Here is a 13,994-nt window from a genome sequence, read left to right on the forward strand (position 1 = left end):
AAAATAAGGCCAGAGTTGAAGGTTCTATTGTGGAGGTTTATATAATTGAAGAAATTTTTAATTTCAGTCGACACTACTTTAACCCTAGTGTGTAGACAAAGCTGACTCAAATAGATCGAAATGATGATGGTGGTGAGTGATCAGAGATGGAGATCTCAATATTTGCCTATCTTGCTCATGAATCTGGGCACAACGTTCGTCAGATATTAATTGATACTAAAATTTAATAGGTAGAGATATATTTTGCTAAACTATATGAAGATCGATCTATATGTTGAGTACGTAACCATCACCATCTCAACTTTTTAATTACTTATCATTTTATATTCATCTTATGCATGTATGGCAATATGATAAGATACTGAGATGGGACAACCCGATGATAAGTGAGGAAGAAATCTCCACTCAGTGCTCACAGAACTTTGCAAATTGATTTTCTCAACTGGTAAGCGACCATTGTTATTTTATTTATTTTAATTTTTTTCAATTTATTTTTTTATATTGTGCAGGTCATGCATGGGGCGAATCCATACCTAGGAAGCTAAGACCATTAGGTTATAGACCAATAAAGTACATGACATGCTATAATGATAGTAACATAAATGATTTCAAATTTCACACATAGTAATATACATATCATAAGAGTACAATAAACAACAGTATATGTATAAAGGACAGTTGGTGGGCAGAGATGGAGAGTAAACAGTATATGTATAAAGGACAGTTGGTGGGCAGAGATGGAGAGTAACTACTATGGAATCCTCAAAGAAGTAATCAAGCTGACCAACCTTAGAGATAATAGTGTCATTCTATTTAAGTGCCGATAATTTGATATCGATAATTATATAAAGGTTGATCTACGGTATGGGCTTATTGAAATCAAACATGGATCAAAAGCATATGTCAATGATCCCCTTGTGCTAGCCCAACAAACTGTTCAAGTGTATTATACTCCATTCCCATCAAGGGAGAGAGGAAGGAAAGAATGGTAGGCTATATGCAAAATTAAGTCTCGAACCATTCATTACACGCTAGAAGAAGAAGAGCTCCATTTACTAGAATGCTTTTAAAAGGAAGAAACATCTGAAGTTCATCAGTTTTTCATAGATGCAGAGTTGGATGCTTTAGGTTTTCTCCTACGTGATGGCCAACATGAAGAGGTAGATAATTCTGAGTTTGTTTTAAAGACAATCCTATCCAAGAAGGAGAAGAAGAGGAAGAAGATGAAGAAGTGAAAGAAGAGGAAGAATCAGACAAAGAATCCAAAGGGTACCAAACATCTGAAGAGGTTGATGAGTGGTGCTCCTGGCTTGCGATGAACTTTCCTACCTCTGACTCATTTTAAATACTTATCTTGTATTGCCACCCATATGAAGGATACCAAACATTCAAAAGGTATCAAGAAGCTAGACCCATCAATCGATGTCGATCCTCCATCAGAGAGATCAGAGTCTACATAATACCAAGCACGAAAAGCAGCCAGATGTGCATAATATGCTGGGAGAACTACCCAAAAAAAGATGTTATGTAAGATTGTTACTTAGCATTTATAGTGTATCAGCAGAAAAATGATTCTCATCCAGCAGTATATGATAATATATCGATTTGTTGGTACAAAGTTAAGGTATCATGATATACAATTAAATAAATATGATACATAGTTATTTTATTCTGATACACAGTTAATCCAATATGATACATAGTTATTTTTATTTTTAGAGATTATAGATCATGTCTTTCTGAGGCTGGAGCTGTCGTAGTCGAAGAGAGAGTGCTGGAGGAGAGAGCTCTCATGCTGCCAGCTCGCATGCTTCTATGCCATACATATCATGTGGTAAACTCTAATACTTTAGATATTCTTCTTTATGTTATTTTATCTTTTATAATCTAATATAATATTTTTTATGATATTTTAATACTCTCAAATTCGGATGATGGGAAGTCACCAGTGATCTTTTCCCATAGTCACATGGAGCTGCGTTCGGCTCTTAGAGTCAGAGGCATGGTAGAGGATCTGCCCAGCTAGTGGCACCTCCGACTCGATCAAAAGATAGAGAGCTTGTCCACATTCAGAGCCGCACATAAGTACTATATATCTTCACTAAATATATTTAAATTTTTGCTATTTTAGAGTCTAATATTTATTGTTCAAAATAAATTTTGTAGTACATTTACAGAGCCTGGGGTGCCTCATGTAGTTACAGGCATCATCCGACGATTGATGTCGGGATTGGTGAATGAGTTCTCCAATTGGCCATCAGGGCTCGTGATGCAGCCTGAGAGATGTTCTTGATAAGTTAAAGATGTTAAATTTTTAAATTCATGATAGATTTGTATTCTATTTATTAATACATGATTGCTTCTATTTGTAGAGGTACTATCGATTCAAGACTCCTCAAGATGAGGAAGCTAGCTGTCGGACCTCTGAGGAGATGGCCATGCGGAGGTTCCGGGATGGACTATACAGCCTTCGACAGTCTATCCTAGAGCACTCTAGTTTCAAGTCACCATCGAATTGAAAATCTTACACAGATCATTAGATGCAGATGGATATATGGGAGGTCCTCTGCAACCAGTGGAGTACTGAGGAGTACTCTGATAGGCGGCAGAGGGCACGACAGAATCGATCCATCAAGAAGCATTCGATCAAGCACACTGGTGGCTCCATTGGTATATATATTGTGATCGGTATATATATTGTGATCGATAGATTGGTAAAAATTCTATCCTTAAATTAGTTTCATATTGAATTAATCATATGTATATTTTAATTAACTTAATTTTATTATTTATTTATTATAGATATGGTAGTTAGATCGTGCATCAGGGCAGCTACAGATATGGGAGGCCACACATCAGTCTAGGAGGATTGGTGATTACTTAGATCTTCATTCTCAACAGATCGCGGTAATAATTTAAAACATTATTTATTAAATTTTTATATATACTTATATATATGGATTAATGAATTTTTAAACCATATAGGCAGATTATACAAAGTATCTCGTATCATGGCATGGCGAGGACCTATCCTCTCAGCCTCTCGTTGACCTCGAGGGATGGCTCAAGGCCACCGGAGGGGTGAGCAGGAGTTGGGTTATAGGATTCGACCACTACTTCAACCCTCCAGTAGCTCGAGGATCTTCATCAACATCCTTCTCTCAAGACTTGATGACTTAGACATGGGCTGATGCACATGTACAGGAGGTTGTGCAGAGGTTTTTGAGCTAACGATCTCAGAGTTTCTGAGACATCGTTCGCGATATGATCATTAAAATTCTCTGAGACCCATATCTACATGATCAGTTGGACTCGTTGTCACATCCATCATAGCAGGTAAATCTATTAATCATTTTTTTACTTATTTTAAATTTTTTATATTTTGAAGCTTCATATGTTTAGGCTTGAGTATGAAAAAAAGATATAGGGGATAAAAATTCAATCTAACTATCTAAATGATAGATCGAAGATGTCTATAGCTCCGTATCATCAAATAGAAAGTGTCAGAATAATCTATTCAAAATCAAAATAGTATATCAAAATATGCATATCCATATTGACATATATATTTTTATATCAAAATTTATTAATAATATTTTATTTTTTCTTCATTACAGGATGCTGGGATATCCGGCTCTCATCTACTAGCTACTAGAGAGGATATATAGGAGTAGGAAGAGGATGAGGATCGTATATGATTTTTTTTTGATATAAATATAATTTTGATACTTGTAAAGTAGTATCTATATGTAAAATATATAATTTATATTTTTAATATAATATAATTAATTTTATATTTATGATTATGTTATATAATTGTTATCTTATTTATAATAAATTTTAAAAAATATTATTTTTTATTACTATGATTAAAGTAGATTTTAAAATATTTAATTATAAATTTTTTAAAAAAATAAAAAAATTATTAGCAATGATATTAGTGATGCAAACAACCATCACTAATAATTTTTAAATTTTAATTAAAAAATTAAAAAATTATTAATGATGGTAGTAGCGATGAAATCATAATTACTAATAGTTTTTTAATAATTTAATTAAAAAAATTTAAAATTATTAGTAATAAAATTTTATCGCTAATACTATCGCTAATTATCTTTATTAGCGACGATGGATTTACCATCGCTAATAATGATAATTAGCAATGAGATTATTTTCATCAGATTTTTAATGACAGCATGTCATCGCTAATATCATTAGTGATGACAAACTAACTATTTGTGACGATAATTAGCTGTCGCTAATAATCTTTTTCTTGTAGTGAATGATGCTACTAACACCGTAGATGATATTATTTATCCTATAAATGCTCTAGATAGTGATCCATTATTAGATCAGATATCAGAGATCAATCTGCCATCGTTTGCATCATCCAGGATAAGAGGACTAAATCAAGAGACTCTAGAGCTTGTAGATCTATCAACAAGGCAATATATCATAATAGAGGATGGAAAGTATATGATGGTTAAATTATTTTTAGTTAATAAAAATTACTAGTATTACATTCTGATATCATATGAATAATTATATAGATTTCATGATCCTGAGGTCACTAGTGCGATCACAACCATAATCAAGAAATTGTACTCCAATCCTTGGCCTGTATGAATTTTGGTGCTAGAATGCACCAAACATGAGATTTGGTTCCATTCCAGATGAGTTGTAAAATATAAACATAAATATTTATGTTATATAATATAGATAACTATTATTTATTAATTTATATTTTTTTATTAACATGATAACAAGCCACGTAGATATGGACTCTAGAAATACATGCATAAATTCTTGGCACATATTGTCCAGCAACATCTAAAAAATTTAGAAGCATTCTTAATGAAGACAAAAAAGAACAAAAGATAATATAAAAGAAAAGAAGGGTCGGCTTTATAAGGTTTCTACGGAGGAGTGCAAAGGATTATGTCTTAAATGAATGAAACCTGGCATATCGAAGAAGCTCATTAATGATTATTAGGTCAAGAAAAAATAGCTAGAGAAGTCTGAAGCAGACTATGCTAATTGGATGACGGAGAAGGAGGGATCTATTATAAAATATTTTCATGCGGTTCGATACCGCACAAGAAAAGAATGATGAGTTAATAAGTTATAAACATAATTTTAATTATTTTAGGTACTTGGTCTTAAATCTTTTTACTATTCAATAATATCATGTATTGTTAGTATAACTGGGAGTATGGTAGAGAATCGAATCACGTAAAGTTGTTCAGCCACACTCATATGTTAAAAGAGAATTCAGAATATATTGATGTTAAGTCAAACAAAATTATTATGAGTCATGAATTTATTTTATTTCAATATGCTACTTACTACTATTTAAAAATTTATATATTTATTATACTTGTAGGAGTCTTATGCATCGATCATTTCAGTCAAGTATGGTGATGATATCTTATTGTAGTCTTCTTTTGATGCTGATGCATAGATGGAAGTAACTGGAGACCCCAATAAGGATCGATTATATGGCTTTGGATCCATGATAAAAGGAACATCTATACTTTGAGGTCCTTCCACATCCTCCTCTTACACACAACAAGATAGCTCCTTATTCCAGCTTAATTAGACATAGGAGCAATTTGATGAGATGCTTAACAAATGGATGTAGAATTGCTTGCAGATAGAGACTGTCGAGATAGAAGCATAGGTTGCTGCACGAGTTATAGCTCAGATGATGACCCAGATTCTTCATTTGAAGCTTGGGCATGTTCCAATTTTTGCCTCTCCCTTCTGATGGTGACAATCCTCCAACCGTTGATTGATTAGATATTTAATATTTTTGATTTAATGTTTATATATGTCATGCACTTTTATAAGTATGTGAAAAATTTTTATTGTATGGTATTTGATATATTTTAATACACTTAATGGTAAACTTTAGATCTTGAATATGTAATTGGTTGAATATTAATAGGTGAATCTCGATATTTTATTTTGTTAAATTTGATATTTATTTCAAGTTTATAAATTTTTGATGGATGTCTGATAAATTTTTCATTTATAAATTTTATGATAGATGATCTGTTAGTAAATAAAAAGAAATTCAAATACAATAATGATAAATTTTTGATAGATATTTTGTCATAATTTTTTTTGATGGAAAATTTGTCAATATAAGTGCCAAGTAGTAAAAAATTTTCTGATGAACTATCTATCAAAAAATTATGTCATAATTATATTTTCTAATAGAAAAATAACATTCATTAAATAATGTAGAAAGTATATTTCTGATGAATTATCTATCACAAATCTGTTAGAAAATTTTTTGATAGACACAATCTATTAGAAAAAATTACTGACATGATTTTTTTTCAATAGATAAGAATCTGTTCGAAACATATTTTCTAATAGATTTTATGAATTTTTTTGATGGAGTTGTCCATCAATAAAACCCTTTTTTCTAGTAATGTGATAATGAAAGAACAATTTAAATTACTCATAATGATATTTTTCATGAGCATACTAGATATATTGAAATGAATGGTTGCTTCATTTGTCAACACATTTACCATGGTATTATACAGCTTCGCTCTATTTTCTTTGCTGAGTAGATTTTAAATATTTTCACTAAGACCCATCCACCTAGATATATTCAAGATTAGGTTTCCAAACTCAAATTAGCTTCCACTACTATACTATCTTAAGTTTGAGATAGGAGCCGGGGGGGGGGGTGGGGGAGGGATGTTAACATAACGAACATGTAATATTAATAGAGTTATTATCATAAACCAAGTTTGTTGTAATTTGATTTTTATATATACCTTATACATACTATTTTAGATAAGCAATTTTATATATAATTTAGAATTACATAGATTTAATCCTCTCCTTTTTCTCTTGTTTCCCTTTTTTATCAAAGGGAATGATCTCATACTTGTTTCAATATTTCATGTTGGGGTCAACTATCTTATACTTTTTCTTTTTTCCATTTTTTCATTTTTCATTTTTCATTTTTCCTTTGTTCTTCTCCCATCTTCTCCACACTTGTGAATCTCACTAGCCAATAACCCATTCTCAGACAAATACTCCTCTGTCATTAGTGCTTCTTCTTTGGTGGTGGATCATTGTGAAGAGAAATATGTAAATAAAACACATAATGCATATAGGTAGTAGATATTTTTGTCTTTGAACTTCTAGTTCCTACCTTAATAAAGGATATAATGGTAGGTTACCATTCTATTAGAGGTAGCTTAAACCAAGGTCCATGCAAATATATATGAGGTTCTTTGGCTCAATTAGCAAACATCTATAGGATAAATCTTTAGGTATAATAAATGTAGAATAGGTTTAATTTGCAAAAAATCAATTTTAAAAGAAAATGTGAATGCAATTTAGTCTTATCTAAAAAAGAAACATTATTGTATATAGGAGACCTCTTTTGGATCATATGTGAAAATTAGAATGTGAAGCATAATTTGATTATTATAAATATAATTATTTTTCTTACACTTTTATACAGCTTATATGCTTTTCCTCATTTCTATTTGTAATATGCTATTTTAATGTTCAACTAATTATATCTTATTGACTCTCTAGCATCAATTAATGACTGAGAAATATGGATGATTTATTGTATGGTTTTATTGGTTCAATATTTCTTCATATGTTGTTAGGTGAATTGTTTTTATCTCTTGTAATTTGACGTCTAGTTTTTTATTGGATGTCCTTCTTCATGCTAATTGTTTTATGAAGTTTTAAGTGGTCATTCATATGAATGTATTGTCATTGACCTCTACATTTACATGAAACTATCATCAAAAAATGTTTACATAGTACTAATTTTCCATCATAATTACAATATTATTTTTGCCTCTATGTCGACCCACTAAGTCTATATCTAAATGAAATCTATATTCCACCATACTATCTTTGACACATATTAGGTAAATTTGGATGTATGTTGGTTTCATATTAGTTTTTCTTATAAATTTATGGTCTTTTAGATATTTCAGATTTTATAATCACATTTAGAGTTTTAGAAGATGCCATAGCAATTATCTGAGTTTATCCCTTTTATACTTGTATCTTGTAGCAACTTAAAAGGTGGTTGGCTAATAAAAAGTAAGCCTCTTTATCATCTCTTCATTTGTAAAGAATTCTTAATGTGAAAATAGAGAAAAAGGCTAATCTTTGAATAAGAAAAAGAATGGATCCACAAGATCTTAAGTGATTGACTTATAACAAGTCACACACTCATATTCCAAAAATATTGAAATAAATAAAATCTATAGCCAAACTACCATAATAGTTTAGAAATCTTAGTCTATCTTAAGTAAATTTTTTTTATTACAAAAATTAGGACTTTCTAGTTCTTATGAACCCAACTCGTTTAAATTCCATGTAGTAAAATAGAAGAATTATAAATTTTTTAAAATAATATATATGAGTATAGCAAATTAAGATATTAATGTGATTCCCACTGCTTAAGAATTTGTTGCTTTATAAATGTGAAATAACCAATTTGTCGTCTAGAAATAGAAATACCTTGTGATGTTCCCATGACAAGAGAGGTTTGACGCAATCAATGATGTCCATCCCCTATGCTTCAAATGACCATGATGGCATGGTAGGGTGCAATGATTCTAGCACTTGGTAGATGTGTGGAGTATTTGATATATGAAAAAGAAATACATTTAGGTAATATTTCTAAAGGAGTTGCAAATAGATCTATCGATTCAACAATTATTGATGATTCTAAAACTACGAAGTCTACATTACATATAAGAGTCCCTAGATTACTAGAATATATATAAAGGATCATTGGGGCATGTAGGCTCTCCAGCATAAGTATTAGCTCACTTAAAAAGGAGGCGATCCAATCGCACTTTTCAATATAGTTATTCTGTTACAACCTTAGTCTAGTTACTGGCCCTATCTTCGACATCCCTCTCCTTGTGGCTAAGATAATGGCTTTGGGTATGCCCAGCTCTCATAGTATGATGGGTGGCATGTACAAGATCAAATTTGTTCAAAAATACCATTATGAAAGGAACATGGGAGGTTGTTGTTAGGTATTTAATCAAATAGCATCATTCAGAATAATTAGGCATAAAGCATTGATGGCTTTTCTAGTCTATCATTAAATCATTTCTCAATCACAAACAAACAATGAAAACTACCAATCTGGAGCATGGTAGGGGGCCATAAGCAAGGCCAAATGAATAGATAAACAAATTTATTCAATAAAAAAAAAGAGAGAGATTTGAACCTCAGTGATTTATTTTTTCTCTTTTTTAAATTTTATTGAACTCAAATATTCCATTTGATTTGGCTAGAAAGAAAGGAAAAATATATTTTTGCATTTGTGGAAGAGAATGATATATATACACGCACAGACACACACATATGTGTGTGTGTGTCTAAAAAAAGTCTATCAATCTCATCTCCGATTAATTGCATATATCTTATGGTAGTATTGGAACATGCTTTTATCTATTGTAGAAAATTCCTTATTGATGCCTTTCCTAAGAATCTGGGTCATATCTTAATTCTACTTTAGTTGATCATTCTCTCTTTCTAACTAATGCTCATTGCCTTAATAAGCTATTGCTTAACCAACTAACTAATTAAATGTAAGCCCCACTATTCTATAAAAAAAAAAATGCAAGCCCCACTTTGAAAATTCTTTTATTGTTTGCCTCTATCTGATGAGAAGGAAATAAAAACTCATTTTCTATCAAGTAGTCATCCATAAGTCTTAAATGAGCCTCAATTAAGATTTATGCAAATAAATTTTTTTTTTGACATCTTCGAGCTCTATACTTTCATCCAACTTGGATCATTAAATCAAATTAAATTTTAATAAATAAATAATTAATTTTTCTTTTTCTAGTGATCCTCTCCTCCCCCTGTAGGGCTTTAGCTAGTTGTTGAATAGTTTGATTGGCTTGACAGTAGAGGAAAAACTATAATCATCTTGAAAGAGAATCCAAATTGATTCCTTAAGGTCTTAAATAATCAATAGATTCATTTTCATCCTTATTGTCTTGCTTATTTTACATAAAATTAATGCCTCTCTAACATGATATCTTAAAATTTGGTAAATTAAATGTAAATTGACATTGAGGCATGAAAATGGGTTGTATAATATTCATATGGATTTGTTTCCACATTTGAACCAATCTTGTTATGGATACAAAATTTACCATCTGATTGATAGCCATATTAATTTTTGCATCCATAAAAAAGATAAATATAAATATAGATATACAAATATCCAAACCCATATTTGGATATCCAATTTTGCTTGTAATTTTTATATCAATATACTCTCAATGATATACTAAAGCTTATTTCTCACATAATTCATACATTTTATTCATCTATCGAATTTTGTTAGGTTTATATTTTTAACTAAGCTTTTCCATTGTGACTGAAAATACTTTATAGGGCAACATTCATATATGTAAGTTTTGAACTTAGTTTGGAATTCAGGATGACTAGATATATATGGGAGAGATTTTTTGTAACATTTTCAAATATAGTCCATAGACATAGATGGTGGCACATATTAGGTAGGACCATTTTGATAATCTTATACATCGCAACACATTGAACCATGAAGATTGCAAGTTATTTATTGGAAATTACAGTCAAAAAGTTTCTAAACAATAAAATAAATGAATTAAATATTTCATTAAATAATAAAAAGCTTCTTAAACATGATCATTTACTTGTGATGATTAATACGAAGAAGTTGGATTCCTCGAGATCTTAAATAACTAATAGTTTGATTTTCATCCTTATTGTCTTCCTTATTTTACATAAAATTAATGCCTCTCTAACATGATACCTTAAAATTTGGTAAATTAAATGTAAACTGATATTGAGGGATGAAAATAGATTGTATAATATTTATATGGATTTATTTCTACATCTGAATCAATCGTGCTATGGATACAAAATTTACCATCTGATTGATAGCCATATTAACATTTGCATCCATAAAAAAATAAATATAAATATAGATATACAAATATCCATATCTATATTTGGATATCCAATTTTGCTTGTAATTATCATATCAACATATTTTCAATGATATACTAAAGCTCATTTCTCACATAATTCATACAATTTATTCATCTATCGAATTTTCTTAGGTTTATATTTTAACTAAGCTTTTCCATTATAATTGAAAATTCTTTATAGAGTGATATTCATATATGTAAGTTTTGAACTTGGTTTGGAATCCAAGATGACTAGAATATATGTGAGGGATTTTTTGCAATATTTTGAAATATATTCTATAGACATAGATGGTGGCACATATTAGGTAGGACCATTTTGATAACCTTAGATATCACAGTGCATTAATCTATGAAGATCGCTTTAAGTTGTTTATTGAAAATTATAACCAAAAGGTTTCTAAACAATGAAACAAATGAATTAATTATTTCATCAAATAATAAAAAGCTATCTAAACATGACCATTTGCTTGCGATGATTAATATGAAAAAGTATAGTAAAAGGTATTTCGTATTTGTTCATCTTAAAAGAATTATTAAATAAAATCATATCCAAAAATGTTTATAATCTGTAATTGATCTCCCATCCACTCAAAGGAAATCAGCGACTTGCCTCATTTCATCGACTTATATATCATAACAAAATGAAGGATCTTTTGACTATTGACTCTTTAAATGGTCCAAAAAAATTTGTGTATCTCCAATCTTATGTTCCCTCTCTCTCTCTCTCTCTCTCTCTCTCTCTCTCTCTTTATATGTAAATGATTAGAGTGATCTACTCTTGTAAACCCAATATGTCCAACATCATGGGATCCATCAATAAAAAAATTATAGGCTTGTAGAGTATTAACTCCAATTTTCTTCCATCTTATCGAGGACCATCATCTATACTAATATATAGTAGTGTGTGATGTGACCTTAACATATGTGCCTTGTCAAGACCTGTTAGAGGATGTTTTTGATCAACGATAACATTGCTCATAGCCCAAAAATTCTTATGGTCGATTTTGAATTTAACATGAGTACCTTCTTGAAAACAAAAACATGAGTACCTTCTTTATTGCATAAAAACGTTCTACTTTGTGTGGTTTCATCCTTTCTGCTCCTATTGTCATGCCCACAACTAGCCAAAGATTGCGAAAACTATTGTATACTCATAAGTACTCTCTGAAGAAAAAATTCAGTGCAGGGATAAAATGATAATTTTAAAATTTTTTTAAAATCACTATTTTACAGCAGAAATTATTAATTAATCTAATTAATTAATAAAAATTTATCCTACACTAGGATCTAAATATGATATATATATAGCATGCATACATTTAAATTTGAAATTCAAATTTGAACAGTAAACACTTTACTGTAATATGTTCAGAACACAATACCTTTGTGCGGATAGTAGATCACCGCAATCTGATCACTGTCGGAAGAGTCTGATCGTCGCGATGCAGCCACACAGCATGTCTGACCTCTGTGGATCGTCCACATGAAGCTCCCAGTCTGATCGACTTCACACGAGTGCTAGCTCGTTGTAGAGTCCTTTCGATGGTCGATGCTGATCGAACTCCTTCGATCGATGTCTGTCGATTATTTGGATGCTCTGGATCATCAGCAGATGTGCTTGAGAGGATGTTGAAGATCTCTCTAAAATTTGGTGGGCTCACGACACTCGTAGCTCACCAAATTTTACTTCCCGAACTCCAGGCTGAAACCCTGAAGAACTCACTGAAACCGTGCGCACACTTTTTCTTTCTTTTCTTTCTTTTTCTTTTGGAAGGATATTGACCTTCACCTTGCACACAAGGATTCCCCACGCCCAAATTTTCTCTCCAAAATTTTTTTTTCACACGTCCCACTCTTCTCCTCCTTTTAAAATAATGTCAAATGTCTTATCCACGTGAGAGGATAAAGATGAGTAATTGCACATTTGAATTCAAATCAAATTTTGAATTCAAATGGAAACCAATTTATCCCTATCCACTAAGGGCGTGAGAAGAGGAGGGCGTGGCTTAATTTGTGCGTGAGTGATTTCATGAGAAATATTTTCTCATGTAATAAATGGAGTGCTAAAAGAGGATAAGGTCAAGGTACTAAGATTGGTTGCTCATTCAAATTCAAACTTTGTTTTGAATTTGAATGGCCAACCAATCATCCTTATCCACTCATTTGGCACATTAAAGTAGGGTGTGAGGAGGGCTTTGCATGAGAAAAAATATATGAGAACTTCCTTCTCGTGAATTCAAATGGGCGCAGTGGAAGTGAGGTGGTGCAGGGAGAATGGGTCAAGGTGGTTTCATTATTTAAACCAATCCAATTGAACCAAATAAGTTAGGCCCAATTAGACTAATTTAAATCCAACTTAATTAGGCTTAATTAGGCTCAATAAAATCTTAATCAAATCAGGAATTAATTAAGTCCAACCCCTGATCAAATCAGGGACCAAACCATCTCGACGATTAGGTCAACTCTTAACCTAATCGGGTCAAACCCAACTGAATCCAATTCAATTAGACTTGATCCAAAAATAATTACTCAATCAAATTGAGCTAATTAGTGATCAAATCACTAATTAAATCTCTCATAAATATTGAGTCCAAATTCGATGGGTAATCGGACATCAAAATTCATCGATATGTAACCCTGGTCGAAGAGTCCCAAACCAGTGGGACTCTTGACCCCGGTACCCAAAATATGTGGGACTCATGATCAGAGAATTTTGATTCTCGATCATAGAGTTTCAGATACGTAGGACTCATAGTCCATGAGCATTAGGACTCTTCATCAGCCATCAGATCAGATACGAACCTCTAATGTGTGTGACCCCGCAGTTTCGAACCTAAGCCGGTAGCACAGGAACTAATTTTTGTACTAATCGAAGTGACTATCTAGCAATAGTATCCGACGATCGGATAGGTCAAATAGTCGCAATCGCAACACTCAGAACCTACGTGAATATGATTACTGTATAATTCATCCTTTTGACCTCTGTGTTTA

Source organism: Elaeis guineensis, chromosome 13, assembly GCF_000442705.2.
Source record: "Elaeis guineensis isolate ETL-2024a chromosome 13, EG11, whole genome shotgun sequence".
NCBI classification, from domain to species: domain Eukaryota; kingdom Viridiplantae; phylum Streptophyta; class Magnoliopsida; order Arecales; family Arecaceae; genus Elaeis; species Elaeis guineensis.